The 18988-nt window shown below is 46.6% G+C and overlaps 1 protein-coding gene across 5 annotated transcripts in view; it reads right to left on the bottom strand.

Annotated features, from left to right (window-relative positions):
- LOC119971600 (tumor protein p53-inducible protein 11-like) overlaps nt 1-18988 on the bottom strand; it is a 186558-nt gene that overhangs the window by 158093 nt on the left and 9477 nt on the right. Inside the window, exon 1 of one of the 5 annotated variants that reach the window (XM_038807383.1) lies at nt 18818-18977. The exons of the other annotated variants lie outside the window; for them this stretch is intronic. The gene's annotated coding sequence lies outside the window, so the exon portion shown is untranslated. Of the gene's footprint in view, nt 1-18817; nt 18978-18988 lie in introns of those variants that run through there. 5 annotated transcript variants of the gene reach the window in all.

Below are 18988 nucleotides of genomic sequence, written 5' to 3' on the forward strand. Positions count from 1 at the left end.
TGGGTTCATTTGTGGAGCCTCCTCCTCCAGCGAGTTGTTTAATTATCCACCACCATTCACGGCTGGATGTAGCAGGACTACAGAGCTTAGTTCTGCTACGTTTGTTGTGGAATCGCTTAGCTCTATTTGTTACTTGCTGCTTATGCTGTTTGGCACACAAGTTGTCCTGTGTTGTACCGTCACCAGGTCGATACCTCATTTTTCGGTGTGCCTGATGTTGCTCCTGGCATGCTCTCTTGCACGTTTCATTGAACCAGAGTTGATCCCCTGGCTTAGTGCTAATGGTAGAGTGGGGGATATGCCGGGCCATGGGATTGCAGATTGTGGTTGAGTACAATTCTGCTGCTGATGGCCCACAGCACCTCATGGATGCCCAGTCTTGAGTTGCTGGATCTGTTCAAAATCTATCCCATTTAGCACGGTGGTAGTGCCACACAACACGGTGGGGGGTATGCTCTGTGTGAAGACAGGACTTAATCTCCAAGGTCTGTGCAGTGGTCATTTCTACTGATACTGTCATGGGCAGATGCATCTATAGCAAGCAGGTTGATAAGGATGAGGTCAAGTATGTTTTTCCCTCTTGGTGGTTCCCTCACCACCTACTGCAGTCCCAGTCTAGCAATTATGCCCTTTAGGACCCGGCCAGCTCAGTCTATTGCGGTACTACCGAGCCACTCTTGGTAAATTCTACAGCAGTCACCTGGATTGTGGCTAGCTCCCAAAATGTCTCTGGCTCAAATCCTTTCTCATCATGGGGTGATTCCACATACGTCTCGATTGGTCACCCAGGCCAAGTGATTCTTATTCTGCTGTGATGCCCTTAAAGGGACAATCACCACAGGTGATTAATCACATTTTTTTGCAGTAGCTGGGGTGAAAGTACTATTTGAATGATATTCTTATTTCAGCTCCAAACAGGCAGACACATGATGACAGACTGAAAGAGGTGCGCCAGTGTCTGGGACAAGGGAGTTTGGGAAAAGGCACATCAATGTGAATTTTAAAAATCTGTAGTATATTGGGTCACACGGTGGACATGAATGAGTTCCATCCCTCTCTTACCAAGAGTTAGCTCCAAGCAATAAGACATGCACAACACCTTCAATATATCTCAGAGCTCAGATTTTTTTGTTGGACCTCGTGAATTACAACAGTAAATTCACACCAAATTTGGCAACCTTATTGCATCCACTGAATGAACTTGAAGATGGATATTCTATGGAATTGGACAAGGAAATGTGACAGGGCATTCCAGTTGTAGAAATGTCAATTGGTAAAGGGTACATTATGCTGTGTCCAAAGAGTTCAAACTGGCATTTGATGCCTCTTCATACGGAGTAGCTGCTGTGATCATTCAGGTGGTGGATAATGGTGAGGAGAGACCGATTGAATTTGCCTCTCACATCCTGTGCCAGTGAGTGAAATTATGCTCAGTTAGAATGTCCTTGATTTTTGGAAGGAAATTTCTAAATACTTGTTTGGTTGTAGTTCCACACTTAAAGCTGATCAAAGACCATTGACAGCTACATAAAACAAAAAAGCCTCCATTTTAGCTGTGGCCTGAATGCAAACAGGGGTAGAGTGAGAGAAGGAAGTCTAAACTTAAACCAGAAGGTTAAGATAAAAGATCGTCATCATAAGCGGTTGGAGTGGCTACCAGGAAGATTCATTAAAATATGTGACTGTCGCACATATTTGATCAAGATGGTTGATAATGGAAAGTTTGGGTTTGTACATTTAGATCATGTTTTGCCTTGAAACGGTTCATAAGGAAGAGGGGATTTGGGAAATATCTAAATGAATCTGATGACTTGGATAGTTGGGATACAAAAGTACCAATAGTTACTCCAGACAAGTTGTGCTCAAACCAGTTGAGATCCGAGTCAGACATATCCACTGAGGTGGAAATTTCAAGGGCAAAAATCAGCCTTTTGAGAAAACCTCTGCTCTCATTCGGACCAAGGTGGGTCAAGTTTTGAAAGTTTAGATTATGAAATAGAAATAGAAAACCAGCGACTGAGTTGGATTTGTAACTAAATTAAAAACAAGAAATGCATACAAGTTGTATGGAATTTGAATATTGTGTAACTTTTTCATTAGAGGATGGAGTATTATAATGGCACCCTCTTGTAGTAATTTACATATGTATGGAGATAACCCAAAACCACAATAAATCAGTTCAGTTGGGAAACAGAACTCCATGTGTACGCACCAGTAATTCTGTCCTGCCAAGATATCATAGTGCCATATGTCTGCCCAGTCACCAGCCTGTCTGCATCTTCCTGAAGTCTATTAAAATTATCTTCATTCCTAATTACATTTTCACATAATCTGAAAAACTTTGAAATTATGCTCTGTATACATAGGTCCAAGCCATTAATATATATAAAAATGAAGAGAGGTCCTAATACTAGCCCTGATTGAACAGCACTGCGTACTTCCCTTTAGTCAAAAACACAACTGTTCCCCATTAGTTTATGGTATCTATATCTTAAATAGTCTCCACACAGCCTCTGCCCCTTTAATCCCATGGGCTTTGATTTTGAAAACAAGTCGATTGCATGGTATTTTGTCATATGTCCTTTAACAGTCCAGATGCAGGTCAATCGCAGTTCCCTCATCAACCTTCTCTGTTACTTCAAAGGACTCAATCAATTTAACCAAACATGAATTGCTTTTGTATATTACTGACTCAGATGAAGGGACTGGATGCAATGTGGCCAGGTTTACTGACAATACAAATCTAGTCAGGAATGTACACTGTGATAAGGACACAAATTGACTGAATAGGGATGTAGCTAAGTTGAAGGAGAAGGAGTATATCAGGTAGAGCACACTGTGTGGAAATGTGAAGTTATTCACTTTGAAAAGAAGAATTCAAAAAACAGAATACTTTTAAAATGGTGATAAACTATTAAATGTTGATGGTCAGAGGATTTTGACATAATTGTGCACCAAACACCAAGGTAACTTGCAGGTGCAGCAAAATATCAGGATGGCAAATGATTCGTTGATCTTTATGAAATGAAATGAAAAGAAAATCGCTTATTGTCACAAGTAGGCTTCAAATGAAGTTACTGTGAAAAAACCCTCGTCGCCACATTCCGGCGCCTGTTCGGGGAGGCTGGTACGGGAATTGAACCGTGCTGCTGGCTTGCATTGGTCTGCTTTAAAAGCCAGCAATTTAGCCCTGTGCTAAACCAGCCCCCTTATTGCAAAGGGTTAACGATCCTTAAGCTTCCCAAGCTGAAGGATGCTTCCTACTTCACTCAAACAATGTTCTAAAAACCAGCTGCACTTGAATGCCCATCATGAAAGTTGCATAAGAAGCATCAATAAAAATTACTACATTTTATGTTCTTGGATCAGTCAAGGATGGAAACTTAAGTACCATTTCTCCATATTTCATTTTTAAATGTTCTTTTTGCCCTCAAAACACCCTCAACTTTAGGGCGATTTACAACTTATTTCCAATACATCAAGGTCTTTGTTGAGTGTATAACCAATCCAACTGACCAATTAGGTTTCACGACAGCCCTGTTTATTATTTAGATGTGACATTGACTTTCTGTGATGACCTACCAATTGCTTTATTATGTTCCATGACCAGTACATTTTATCCTTTTCACAGAAGGTTCACTTAGCAGCAAAGATGCCACACCAGACTTTACGTCTAATAAGGTGGGGGCCATTGGACCATAGAATTCCGACAGCAGAAGGAGGCCATTCGGCCCATCAAGTCTGCACCAACCCTCTGAAAGAACACCGCCTCCAGGCCCACTCCTGGTTAAAATGGTCAAAATGTCAGCAAGATTCAATCTGTCCCACACACTGTTGAGGTGCAACGACTATCTAACACTGCACAGTTAAATAGAAATTGCAATAAATACGCTCATCACAGGGCAAAAACTTTAGCGTCCTTCACAAAAACGTCTGCTGTCCTTCAGAATGATCATCATCTTCAGCCTCAAGAATTCTCTGTGTCACACATCACCATGCTGTTCTGCTTTGGGCAGTACATCAAATAAATGATATTTTGTGTCACACCTCATCACTGAACTGTTGCCAGGACATTCCTGGAGTTCATTCCTGGGCTCCAATCTTGTCATCTGCTGTGGTACCTAAATCTGCAAAAGGTGCTTTCACCACCATTCCTTCGGTCTGTAACTCTTCCCTTGAACTGGTGCTTGTGTCCATCTGGATGTTCTCAATGTCATAAATACCGAGTCCTCCGTCCTTTGTGACACAGTGAAATGCACCATTTGTGCCATCAAGGCTGCTGAAAATATCTGCTTAACCAGGAATTTGTTTAAGGCAGCAAACGTGTACTCTGAGAACTGAACTCCAGGTAAGTCCATAAAACCACAGAAAAGTTAAAGCACAGAACGATGCCAATGGAAGCCATTTGGCCCATCTTTTGCTCCCTGTGCCTCTATTTATGTAGGTCGAGACCCATTCTGTTTCATTAAGCCAAGAGAACAGTAATGGTAGACTCATCATTACTCACGAATCTCCAAGCTGTTTCACTATCTTCATCATCTTCTGTGCCTCCTCTCATGACTGAAGTTTCCAATCTGAGGTCAGCATAAACATCCACAGAACTGGCAGTTCATGTTGTCATTGCTGGTGCTTGGAGGAGTTTCTGCAGAAAATCGGATAATGGGACTTTGGTGTAGATGGATTTCAAAGCATGCTGAATCAGATTTCAGTGCTTTTCTCCATGTGGGCAATCACTACAGTCTCCTAGTCTAAGAGACGTGGTCTGCAATGTGGAAGTTTGTAAGGCTTTTTTATTCAATGGTATTGTATCATTTGTACTGACCACTTTGTTGTTTGTCGTTTGCCCTGAGACTGTTCCCCTCGAAGATGTGCTTGGCAGTTCTGTCATCAACCATGCAGGAGACATGCAATGCGCATTCACCCCTCAGACTCGGTTGAACTTTCTGGAGGGTGTTCTTCAAGCCATTGAGTCCAGCACGATGGACTATTTCATTATTTGTGACCTTGACCTATCATTGTATTCTCATGATGGGCCTCAGATATCACTGGTTGAAGCATTCCAGAACTTTGATGTGACACCTACAGCAGACCCAGGATTCTGTGCCATACAGAAGGGTGGCGAGAACAATGGCCTGGCAGAGGTTTATTTTAGTTTCCAGTTTAATGCTATGCTGCCTCCAGACATGGTCATGGAGTTGGCTAATGGCAGAACTTACTTTCTATTTCATAGCCTGTACCTGATGCTGGCTGAACCAGAACCTCAGACTTGGAGACAACAATTTTGGCAGCCATGGAGAATTTGTTTGCCAGAGTCAGAATTTCTTCCTTCTGGTGGACAGGCAGGATACAGTCATCTGTGAACAGTCGCTCTTTAATAATTGCCTCTGTGGCTTTGGTGGACACACAGTCTGGAGAGTTCAAAAGAGGGCAAAAGTAAGGAAGTCTTGCTGCAGTTGTACAGAACCTTGGTGGCCAAGGTTTAGCGCGGCCAATCCACCTAGCCTGCACATCTTTTGGATTGTGGGGGTGAAACCCACGCAAACACAGGGAGAATGTGCAAACTGTACGCGGAAAGTGACCCAGAGCCGGGATCGAGCCTAGGACCTCGGCGCCATGAGGCAGCAGTGATAACCACTGCGCCACCGAGCTGCCCCATGTTCATTGAATTGATTCCTGAAGATTACCTTCGGTTAGGAGATGAGTAAATTGGGCCTAGAGTTTTGAAGAATGAAAGGTGATGTCATTGAAAAATATGAGATTCTGAGAGGACTTAATGGTATTGACAAAGGTTGTTTCCCCTGGCTGGAGAGTCTAGAACTAAGGAGCATAGTCTCAGGATGAGGGAAAAATCATTTAGGTCTGAGACAAAGAAAGTTTCTTCATCCAGAAGGTTGTAAATCTTTGGAATTTTCTACCCCCCCCCCCCCCCCACCACCACCCCCACCCAACAGAGCTTTGCAGAGGGCCCATCCCTGGCACTGTCAAGGTGACAAAGGGCAGTTTCCTGGCATGTCCCTCTCCCCGTGGCAGCTATACTTACCTTAGCACTCCTGCCGGATTCCCCTCGACTGCTTCATGTTTCCATTTTACTTTTTTTTCAAATAAATTTAAAGTACCTAATTCATTTGTTTCCAATTAAGGGGCAATTTAGCTTGGCCAATCCACCTACTCTGCACATCTTCGGGCTGTGGGGCCGAAACCCGCGCAAACACAGGGAGAATGTGCAAACTCCACACGGACAGTGACCCAGAGCCGGGATCAAACCTGGGACCTCAGCGCTGTGAGGCTGCAATGCTAACCCACTGCGCCACCGTGTTGCCCACTGCTTCATGTTTTTAAATACGTGTTCTAAACCTCACGATGTGGCGTCATGTTGGTGAGGGGTGGATTCTTTATGTGGCAGGAACATGTGTCAAGGAAGCCCTTTAAGTATATGCAAATTTATTCAAATTGATTTAAATGATGTTTCCACCCATTCTGGGCGAGAACTTAATTGCGTCACCAGTGAGGGTGAGGAAAATCAGAGGACGAGATCGCGCTGCCAAGATTCACGTTCCCGCTGTCATGCGAGATATCCCACTGGTGTTGCCGTTTTTCCTTGCAGCAAATGCCAGCAGACCCCGACAGACTTTTAGCTACCCTCTGAAATTGTCTAACAAGCTATGTAGTTGCATTCAAGGCATCAACTCACCACCACCTTCACAAGGTTTATTAGGGATGGGTAATAATTTTCAGAAGGCAGCATGGTGGCACTGCTGCCTCACAGTGCCAAGGACTCGTGTTCAATTCCAGCCTTGGGTCACTGTCTGTGTGGCGTTTGGACGTTCTCTCCTTGTCTGCGTGGGTTTCCTCCGGGTGTTCCGGTTTCCTCCCACAGTCCAAAGATGTGCAGGTGAGGAATTGAACAAATGAATGTGATGTAAAATAGGATTGTTAGTTAAAATAGTATAGATAATAGGGCCGGTCCGATGGTAGTGAGCTCACAAAGGACAAAGGAATTCAGCAAAGCCTGGCTAGAAAGGGGGAGGGTAGCCTCGTGGAGAGAATGGTGAAAAGGATGCTGGGTAACAAGAGGCCCAGGATTGAGAAATGCGAAGTGAGCCAATCAGGATATGTGGCCAGGTCAGAAGGTGTATAGAATGACCAAAGGGAAGCTTGTATGCGAATCATGATGTGATTCAATCAGTGTGTGCTGTGATTTCTTTGTTCTCTCCCTCTCTAACTTTTGGGAGCTCTAGAAGACAGCTGCGTGTTCTAAGGTCCCACGAGTGAGTCAGCCTTGCAAGCTGGTGAAAATAAAACAATAATTGATACCTGCAGATCCATCTCAGATTTTATTGAGCCCAGACTGGTAAAAAGGATCAGGGATTAACACAGGTTAGGTGGATTGGCCATGATAAATTGCCCCTTAGTGTCACACGGTTAGGTGGGGTTACGGGGATAGAGTGGAGGAGTGGGCCTGGGGAAGGTGCTCTTTCAGAGGGTCGGTGCAGACCCGATGGGCCAAATGGCCTCCTTCTGCACTGTACGGATTCTCGTGGTTCTATAAATGCTGACCTGAACAGCAATGTCCACGTTTATAATAGAATAGAACAGTACAGCACAGAACAGGCCCTTCGGCCCTCGATGTTGTGCCGAGCAATGATCACCCTACTCAAACCCACACATCCACCCCATACCCGTAACCCAACAACCCCCCCCCCCCCTTAACCTTACTTTTTTAGGACACTACGGGCACTTTAGCATGGCCAATCCACCTAACCCGCACATCTTTGGAATGTGGGAGGAAACCGGAGCACCCGGAGGAAACCACGCACACACGGGGAGGACGTGCAGACTTTGTGAATGAATACAAAATGCTTGATTTCTGTTCTTAGGGAATATACCCAGTCATCAATTCCTGAGCACATGGAATATATCCAATTGAAACTAGTTCAAGGACATACCTCAGAGGTCTGACTAACAATCTTGATTCAAGGATCAATTGTTTGAGACCTGCTGGCTGACATTTAAATCAGCAGGTTCCAGTGCTAGCAATGGTAAACATAGTGCAAGTTAGTAATGACAGCGTTATGAAAAGAAACCTACAGCTGTTAAGTGTAGAAAGCCAGTGTATTGCATTATATATTACAGGTGCCGATGGCAAGGCCCCCTGCTCACTGGTGATGAGCTGAAACTATTCTGACCAGGCTGTTAGAGTGGAGCTGCTCAGCTCAAACCTCCACTGTGTTGACAAAGAGGCTTGTCTCTTTAAAATTACCAGCTCTCCTGGTGTGATGCTACTGGCTATAAACTGGTTGTTCATGTTCTGGTGCTGTTTGTGACTAATTGTTCACACCACTGATCCGGGTTTAACTTCTTGACTGCAGCACATGAGGGGAAAGGGTGATATTTGGAGGACTGGAACCAACCCTAAAGTGACTACACCTGTGAGGCAAGCAGGATCTTGGCTCTAAGGGCCAGCTCGTGCAGGTCTACACCAAGAGAACTGCTCTATCTCTTTCTTTCCCTCACAATCTCACTCTTTGTCGATACATTGGGTCGTCATTTGTTACATTGCCCTGGTTTGAGGGATTTACCACTAGCTAATGCATTTCTCAATTACTCCCCTGTCATTAGTATGTTGGGAATCATTAAATCACTCATTTTAAATAATCTTCCAGCGGGAATCAAAGCAAAATTATCAACAGACATCTTTCTTACGATTTCAAAACATAATATAATTTGATACCTCACATCCTCCTCCCCCCCCCCCCCCCCCCCCCCCAACCACAAGGATATATCTGATAATAGATAAGACAGTAATACATATGTGAATATACAGATACACACCCACACACAGATACACACAGGGAAAGTAAAATCACAGGTAACCTCAGGCATCTTAACTGCAAAACAGTACTGCAGTACCAGATTCCTGACACTAGAAGACACTAAAGTATTTAGGCACACATCATAACTTAAGGTACTTCAACCCGACAATGAAGTTAGCAAAAACGGAAAGACAATTTTAACACCTCAAAGAGAAAGTCAAATCAAATTATGATTCAAATTTAGTCAAGCGTTTTCCTTCTCACCATTTGATTAAATATGCTAATCCATTCACATCACTGACTTGTTGCCATACATTTGAAGTGTGCAGATAGATCAGCGTCCAGGTTGAATTGATGAGAAAGAACTTACATTCATTTATCATTATTTACGACATCAAGGAGTCACAGTTTATAGTCTATGAAATACTCTCGAATTGCATTCCCTGCTGCTACAATTCATGCTTCTCCAGTCATCTCCTGGAGCTCCTAGCTCTTTGAAACTGCTGAATATCTGATGAAGAACCCCCAGAAACAAGGAGATGACATCAGTATGGCAATGGATATCAAAGGGAACTGTGTTTGCTTGAAAGTAGGTAATACCAGCAGAGATCCACACAATTTGCAGTCAAATTAGTATACTTGCTCAATTCCATTATCTCATCCATGCCTCCAATGCCACCCCTCCTTCCAATGCCATGCCCATCCAACGGCATTCCATCCTTCCCATGCCATACCATCTGTGACAAACTTTGACCTGGAAGGAGTACACTAAGGAAAACTGGTAATTTCTTTATAATGTCTGTGGAATCTGTAATTGGATTTTAGAATGTTTGCATGTTTTAGGAATTTGCACATATTGTAAAGGAATCAATTGTAATCTTGAATAATAGGAAATGCTGGTCATGTGACCTGCTGACCCTTGATCTAGAAACAGTAGCAACAGGAAAGAAGTTACCATACAAAAGCCATGTGGCCAGAGTCAAAGGAGAGCCGCTTTAGAGGGGAGAGCAGAGAAGGCACATTGATAAGGAGCTGTGTGTGTGATGCAGCTGAACAGGACAGAAAGCAGAAAACAAGGTGAGAGTTGGCATTCTGAATTGGATAGTTTTAGTGCTGCTGCGGCAGTTTCATCATCAGAGTCAACCAGACCGTTCAACAGTTTGTTAAAGGGAGAGATAAAGAAATCTATGCCATCAATATTGTGTGAACCTAGCTAAGGAGGTTCTTCAGGCACATGCCTGAAGGTTCATGTGATAACTTACTCCTGGGACCTTAGATGGAATACCAGTGAATGCAGCGCAAGAGCCAAATATATTGTAGGAAAGATCAGACGTCGAGTTCGAAAACTTTGGAACGGCATAGATGTTTCTGGGGAATGTAGAGAATGCTTATGGTTGTATAAGACAACTATTTAAAGTGTAATTGACCTTTTTGCATGTTTAAAGTGTGTTAATTCTGATATGCGTGAAATTAAAAGTTACAAAAATAAATTCTCGTTGGTAATTTCATTTGGGCATTGTTTGGTAAATTTGGTTATTTTTCTTTGTTCCCCCACAGGGATCATTACAAATATGAGGGCTGAAGTCCAGGGCTTGAGCCCAGTGGCGGAAATGGATTCACTGGAATTTTCTAATATTTAAACAAACAAGGTTTCATATTTGCTTTTGGTATATTGTATTTGAAAATCGACATGGGTACCTTTGAAGCTCAGGCTTTTACTGAGAAAGATGGATCCGACTTTAAAACGTCGCAAATAAAAACAATTTTCAGGCTGTAGTCAAGCATACGAGGATTAATATAGACTCAGAAGCGAAGCGGGACTGGATCCTTTAGGCTCCTGGGTCTCGAGGTTCAAGTACAACTGGCAAAAATTGAAAAAGAAATGGAACTAAGAAATATCGACTGAGAAAGACAAATTAGCAGGACAGGAAGGACGTAAAGAGAGAAAGATGAAAAACTCATGGATTTTTTTGGTTCGGATTATACAAATTTGAGTTGATGAGCAAACACGAGGCTGACTCAGGGAGAACTCCACTTCATCTTGATTTGGCTTTGTACCGAAACATGAGTGAGGAGAAAGTTCAGATGTACCTTTGTGTCCTTCGAGAAAATTGCCATGAATTTAAATAGGTGAAACCTCCAGCGCAATTCTCCGTCCCACCAGCCCCTTTGGCAGCGGGATTCCCTGTTTCCACATTCAGCCAAAGGAGTTTCCCCATTGTGGCCGACCCCATATCATCAGGAAACCCACAGGCATGGGTACGCTGTCAGCCAAACGGAGGATCCCGCCAGTAGAGAATTCCATAGCTCATTAAGCTGTGCCCCTGGTTCTACACTTTCCCAAAAAGGGCAACATACTCTTCTAAACCCTGTCAAACTGCCCATAGGTTTCATTAAGATCACTTGTCAATTCATGAAAAAAAGGCTCCAGCCCAAACTGCTCAACCTTTCCTTATAAGATAATGCCAGATGTCACTCGAGTGAAACTTTTCTGAACTGCTTCTCATGTGATTATATCTTTTGTTAAGTGATGAGGCAAAAACCGTATACAGTTTTCCAGATGTGGTCTTACAAAGACCCTGAACAGAATGCAGTAAAACTTTCCCTACTTTAATATTCGACTTTGCCAAAGCTGGGTCATCTGGACTTGAAACGTTAGCTCTTTTCTCTCCCTCCAGATGCTGCCAGATCTGCTCAAATTTTCCAGCATTTTCTCTTTTGGTTTCAGATTCCAGCATCCGCAGTAATTTACTTTTATCCAGTGTTAACTTTTTGTGATTCATGTACCAGGACACCCAGATCCCCCTGCTTACCAGGACACCCAGATCCCCCTGCCTACCAGGACACCCAGATCCCCCTGCTTACCGGGACACCCAGATCCCTCTGCTTACCAGGACACCCGGATCCCCCTGCTTACCGGGACACCCAGATCCCCTGCTTACCGGGACACCCAGATCCCCCTGCCTACCAGGACACCCAGATCCCCCTGCCTACCGGGACACCCAGATCCCCCTGCCTACCGGGACACCCGGATCCCCCTGCCTACCAGGACACCCAGATCCCCCTGCCTACCAGGGCACCCAGACCCCCCTGCTTACCAGGACACCCAGATCCCCCTGCTTACCAGGACACCCCGATCCCCCTGCCTACCGGGACACCCGGATCCCCCTGCCTACCGGGACACCCGGATCCCCCTGCCTACCGGGACACCCGAATCCCCCTGCCTACCAGGGCACCCAGATCCCCCTGCCTACCAGGGCACCCAGATCACCGTGCCTACCGGGACACCCAGATCACCGTGCCTACCGGGACACCCGAATCCCCCTGCCTACCAGGACACCCAGATCCCCCTGCCTACCAGGACACCCAGATCCCCTGCCTACCAGGACACCCAGATTGCCCTGCCTACCAGGACATCCAGATCCCCCTGCCTACCAGGGCACCCAGACCCCCCTGCCTACCGGGACACCCAGATCCCCCTGCCTACCGGGACACCCAGATCCCCCTGCCTACCAGGACACCCAGACCCCCCTGCCTACCAGGACACCCAGACCCCCCTGCTTACCAGGACACCCAGACCCCCTGCCTACCAGGACACCCAGACCCCCCCTGCCTACCAGGACACCCAGACCCCCCTGCCTACCAGGACACCCAGACCCCCCTGCTTACCAGGGCACCCAGACCCCCCTGCTTACCAGGACACCCAGATCCCTCTGCTTACCAGGACACCCAGAGCCCCCTGCCTACCAGGACACCCAGATCCCTCTGCCTACCAGGACACCCAGATCCCTCTGCTTACCAGGACACCCAGATCCCCCTGTCTACCAGGACACCCAGATCCCCCTGCCTACCAGGACACCCAGATCCCCCTGCTTACCAGGACACCCAGATCCCCTGCCTACCGGGACACCCAGATCCCCCTGTCTACCAGGACACCCAGATCCCCCTGGCTACCAGGACACCCAGAGCCCCCTGCCTACCAGGACACCCAGACCCCCTGCTTACCAGGACACCCAGATCCCTCTGCTTACCAGGACACCCAGATCCCCCTGCTTACCGGGACACCCAGATCCCTCTGCTTACCAGGACACCCAGATCCCCCTGCCTACCAGGACACCCAGACCCCCTGCCTACCAGGACACCCAGATCCCCCTGCTTACCAGGACACCCAGATCCCTCTGCTTACCAGGACACCCAGATCCCCCTGCCTACCAGGACACCCAGATCCCCCTGCTTACCAGGACACCCAGATCCCTCTGCTTACCAGGACACCCAGATCCCCCTGCTTACCGGGACACCCAGATCCCTCTGCTTACCAGGACACCCAGATCCCCCTGCTTACCAGGACACCCAGATCCCCCTGCTTACCAGGACACCCAGACCCCCTGCCTACTGGGACACCCAGATCCCTCTGCTTACCAGGACACCCCGATCCCCCTGCCTACCGGGACACCCAGATCCCTCTGCTTACCAGGACACCCCGATCCCCCTGCCTACCGGGACACCCAGATCCCCCTGCCTACCGGGACACCCAGATCCCCCTGCCTACCAGGGTACCCAGATCCCTCTGCCTACCAGGACACCCAGATCCCCCTGCCTACCAGGACACCCAGATCCCCCTGCCTACCAGGACACCCAGATCCCCCTGCCTACCAGGACACCCAGATCCCTCTGCTTGCCAGGACACCCAGAGCCCCCTGCCTACCAGGACACCCAGATCCCCCTGCCTACCAGGACACCCAGATCCCCTGCCTACCAGGACACCCAGATCCTCCTGCCTACCGGGACACCCAGATCCCTCTGCTTACCAGGACACCCAGATCCCTCTGCTTACCAGGACACCCAGAGCCCCCTGCCTACCAGGACACCCAGATCCCCCTGCCTACCAGGACACCCAGATCCCCCTGCCTACCAGGACACCCAGATCCCCTGCCTATCAGGACACCCAGATCCTCCTGCCTACCGGGACACCCAGATCCCTCTGCTTACCAGGACACCCAGATCCCTCTGCTTACCAGGACACCCAGAGCCCCCTGCCTACCAGGACACCCAGATCCCCCTGCCTACCAGGACACCCAGACCCCCTGCTTACCGGGACACCCAGATCCCCCTGCCTACCAGGACACCCAGACCCCCTGCTTACCGGGACACCCAGATCCCCCTGCCTACCGGGACACCCAGATCCCCCTGCCTACCAGGACACCCAGATCCCCCTGCTTACCAGGACACCCAGACCCCCTGCTTACCAGGACACCCAGACCCCCTGTACTGTGGAGTTCTGCAATCACTCTCCTTTCAAATAATACTGTTTTTTTATTCTTCCTGAGCAAGCCCACATTTTCCCACGATTCTTGATCTACTAAATCTTTTCCCAAATATTAAATCTTTCTAAATCCATCGGTAGGCTCTAGATGTTCTTTTAACAACTGACTTTCCTACCTAGCTTTGTCTCATCAGCAAATTTAGCACACATTCGGTCCTTTCATCCAAGTCATTGATGCACATTACAAATAGTTGCAGTCCCAGCACCTTGGCACTCCACTAGGTATTGCTTGCCATCCCAAAAATGACCCATTTAGCTCTACTCTCTTAGATTACTGTTACATAACCAATCCTCTATCCATACTAGTATGTTCCATCCAACAAAATAACTCTTACTTTGTGTATAACGTCTAACATGGCTTTTTAGGAAATTCCTTTTGGAAATCCAAGGTACACCACATCCACAGGTTTCTCTGTGTACCGTGTTTGTTACTTCCTCAAAGAACTCTGATAAATTAGTCAAATACAATTTCCCTTTCACAAAACCATGTTGACTCTGCCTCATTGTATTACAATTTTCTAAATGTCCTGTTATTATCTCCTTGTTTAGGTTTAAGGCACAAATCTTAGACCCACACTTCTCATCCTCAATCTGAATGTGAAAATCCTGTCATTTTACGATCACTGTTAGCTAGAAGTTCTTTCACTAAGGTCATAACCCTATCTCATTACATATTATCTGTTCTCAAATAGCTTACTCCCTGATTGGCACATACTGCTCTGAGAAATTGTCCCAAATACACAATGAACTCATCTTCCAGGATACATTTGCCAATCTGATTCAGCTAATCTTTATGAAGATTAAACTCATCAATGATTATTGGAGTGCCTTCTTACAAGCTCTCATTATTTCTTCCTGTATATCTATCCCACAATGTAGCTACTGTTAGGGCTATTACTCCCACAAGTGACTTCTTACCTTAGCTATTTCTTACCTCTACCCAAGCTGATCCTCCATCTTGATCTTTAGAACAGAGCAACTGCACCAGCAGAAGAGATCAGCCTCTTCTGGGGATGGCTATTACAGCTCCATTCAGCAAATTAATTCACAGAGCAATCAGAAAAAGGTGCTGACAGATAATAACTGCATCATTCGTATTTATAAATCCACACAGTTGGTGAGGGGATGTGATGACAGGCATGGCGCTGCCATGGGAACTTTGTGATGTCCCAGGTGATGTGAAATCTTGTAAAAAAAAAACTGTGCTTTTTCGCTGTCCTTCACCAATTTTCTTTCCTGCTCCTGAATCATTGAACCTAAGGATATGGTTCCTCTCCATACCCAGATGAGGGAAGCAGGACAGTTAAAGTACAGGGAATGTTACTGTACATCCCCATCCTCAGCTGATATCCACTCCTATCAGGTTTAGGGTGGTCACTGGGTCAGTTTTATCCTCCCTAACTCACTTGTAGCACCTATAATTATTGCCCCTGATGTAATCTCCAGAAAAAATGCTCAAGAGTCTGGGATCTCTTTGTTCCAAGGGGGATTTTTCCCATGGTATTCAGTGCCACACAAACCCTCCTAGCCATCATTTGACTGAAAACGATATATTGCAACATTGCCCACAGCTGTTGTTTTGAGATCAGTCTGTCCCAGGGGCTCAGTGTGGGTCCTCCCTTCCATAGTCATCAGTCAGGCTATTGTTTTGGCGCAGTGTGACCCTGACAAAGATCCCAGAACAGGGCAAGTGAATCCGCTCTCAGCAAACAGCCCCTCACTTCCTCCTTCATTTCCAACAATATAGAAACAATTTGAACATTTACCCAAAAGATTCAGGCATGCAGAGAAGCAAGAGAGTTGTAATGAGTGTTAGCTGGCTCTATATCTGTGTGGTTTCAATTGGCGAGAGATTGAACAGGCTATTATTGAAAATTAAAAACCGAAGGGTGGTAATTCGCCTTTCTGGAAGCCAGTTTTGGCCACAGGTCGAGATCTAAATTGTTGGATTCCTTGCTCTAGGCACGAGTGAATCCGCTGTGTGATAAAGTTTTTCATGCAAATTCAAAGCACCTGCATTTGTAATAATAATAATAATAGCCTATTGTCACAAGTAGGCTTCAATGAAGTTACTGCGAAAAGCCGCTAATCGCCACATTCCGGCGCCTGTTAATCTTTGAAGCCAATGGTGACAGAAAATAGTTGCTTTTTCAAGATGACATTCAGCACATCACTTGGTTACCAGTCCCAAAACCGCACAGGTAGAAACAGTGACAAAACAGAATGCACTTTTCAATCTCACATTCAAACACTTCAGCCGCACACAATTCAAGTATAGGTTACACGAGGGAGCTTGGCAGCAGGTAATCCAGTATCGTAGGCCGGTTTCCCAAACTCCAACTACAAACAATCCACTTTCCAGCTGCTGGGCTGAGCTCCCAGTTCTGAAGGAAAACAACTTAGATTTCTTCGCATTCCAGCAACTTGATTCTCTGCCTTAGTTCCTTTAATACATACTGCACACAAACTGTATAGTCCCACAGACTGTTTAGACACACACATCAGTCACACCCCCCAGACTGTATAGACACACACATCAGTCACACCCCACAGACTGTATAGACACACACATCAGCCACACCCCGCAGACTGTATAGACACACACATCAGTCACACCCCACAGACTGTACACACACACATCAGTCACACCCCACACACTGTATAGACACACACATCAGTCACACCCCAGACTGTATAGACACACACATCAGTCACACCCCACAGACTGTATAGACACACACATCAGCCACACCCCGCAGACAGTATAGACACACACATCAGTCACACCCCACAGACTGTACAGACACACACATCAGTCACACCCCACAGACTGTATAGACACACACATCAGTCACACCCCAGACTGTATAGACACACACATCAGTCACACCCCACAGACTGTATAGACACACACATCAGTCACACCGCACAGACTGTATAGACACACACATCAGTCACACCCCACAGACTGTATAGACACACACATCAGTCACACCCCACAGACTGTATAGACACACACATCAGCCACACCCCACAGACTGTATAGACACACACATCAGCCACACCCCGCAGACTGTATAGACACACACATCAGTCACACCCCACAGACAGTATAGACACACACATCAGTCACACCCCACAGACTGTATAGACACACACATCAGTCACACCCCACAGACTGTATAGACACACACATCAGTCACACCCCACAGACTGTACAGACACACACATCAGTCACACCCCACAGACTGTATAGACACACACATCAGTCACACCCCACAGACTGTATAGACACACACATCAGTCACACCCCACAGACTGTATAGACACACACATCAGCCACACCCCACAGACTGTATAGACACACACATCAGCCACACCCCGCAGACTGTATAGACACACACATCAGTCACACCCCACAGACTGTATAGACACACACATCAGTCACACCCCACAGACTGTATAGACACACACATCAGTCACACCCCACAGACTGTATAGACACACACATCAGTCACACCCCGCAGACTGTACAGACACACACATCAGTCACACCCCACAGACTGTATAGACACACACATCAGTCACACCCCACAGACTGTATAGACACACACATCAGTCACACCCCACAGACTGTACAGACACACACATCAGTCACACCCCACAGACTGTATAGACACACACATCAGCCACACCCCAGACTGTATAGACACACACATCAGTCACACCCCACAGACTGTATAGACACACACACACCATCAGTCACATCCCACAGACTGTATAGACACACACACCATCAGTCACACCCCGCATACAGTATAGACACACACACACCATCAGTCACATCCCACAGACTGTATAGACACACACACACCATCAGTCACACCCCAGAGACTGTATAGACACACACACACCATCTGTCACACCCTACAAACAGTATAGACACACACACACCATCAGTCACACCCCACAGACTGTATAGACACACACACACCATCAGTTGCACCCCACAGACTGTATAGACACACACACACCATCAGTCACACCCCACAGACTGTATAGACACACACACCATCAGTCACATCCCACAGACTGTATAGACACACACACACCATCAGTCGCACCCCACAGACTGTATAGACACACACACACCATCATTCACATCCCACAGACAGTATAGACACACACACCATCAGTCGCACCCCACAGACTGTATAGACACACACACACCATCATTCACATCCCACAGACTGTATAGACACACACCATCAGCTTCACCCCACAGACTGTATAGACACACACACCATCAGACACATCCCACAGACTGTATAGGCACACACCATCTGTTACACCCCACAGACTGTATAGACACACACACCATCAGTCACACCCCACAGACTGTATAGACACACACACACATCATCTGTCACACCCCACAGACTGTATAGAAACACACATACTATCAGTCACACCCCACAGACTGTATAGACACACACACACCATCTGTCACACCCCACAAACAGTATAGACACACACACACCATCAGTCACACCCCACAAACAGTATAGACACACACACACCATCAGTCACACCCCACAGACTGTACAGACACTCTCTGTCCAGGATTCAGTCTCATACCGAGTCCAGTGGCAGTCACACTCTATCCTCGAGACAGTCTCACCCTGTGTTCAGGACCAGTCTCATTGAATCAAGGAGTCCGTCACACTTTGCCCCAGTAGCGGTCACACTTTATCCGAGAGCCTGTCTCACTCTGTGTTTGGTGTCAACCACGTTGATTCTTGGATCAGTCACACTTTATCCTGGAGTCAGTAACACGGAATCTTCAGCAAGA

The sequence above is a fragment of the Scyliorhinus canicula genome, chromosome 9 (assembly GCF_902713615.1).
Source record: "Scyliorhinus canicula chromosome 9, sScyCan1.1, whole genome shotgun sequence".
Taxonomy (NCBI): Eukaryota; Metazoa; Chordata; class Chondrichthyes; order Carcharhiniformes; family Scyliorhinidae; genus Scyliorhinus; species Scyliorhinus canicula.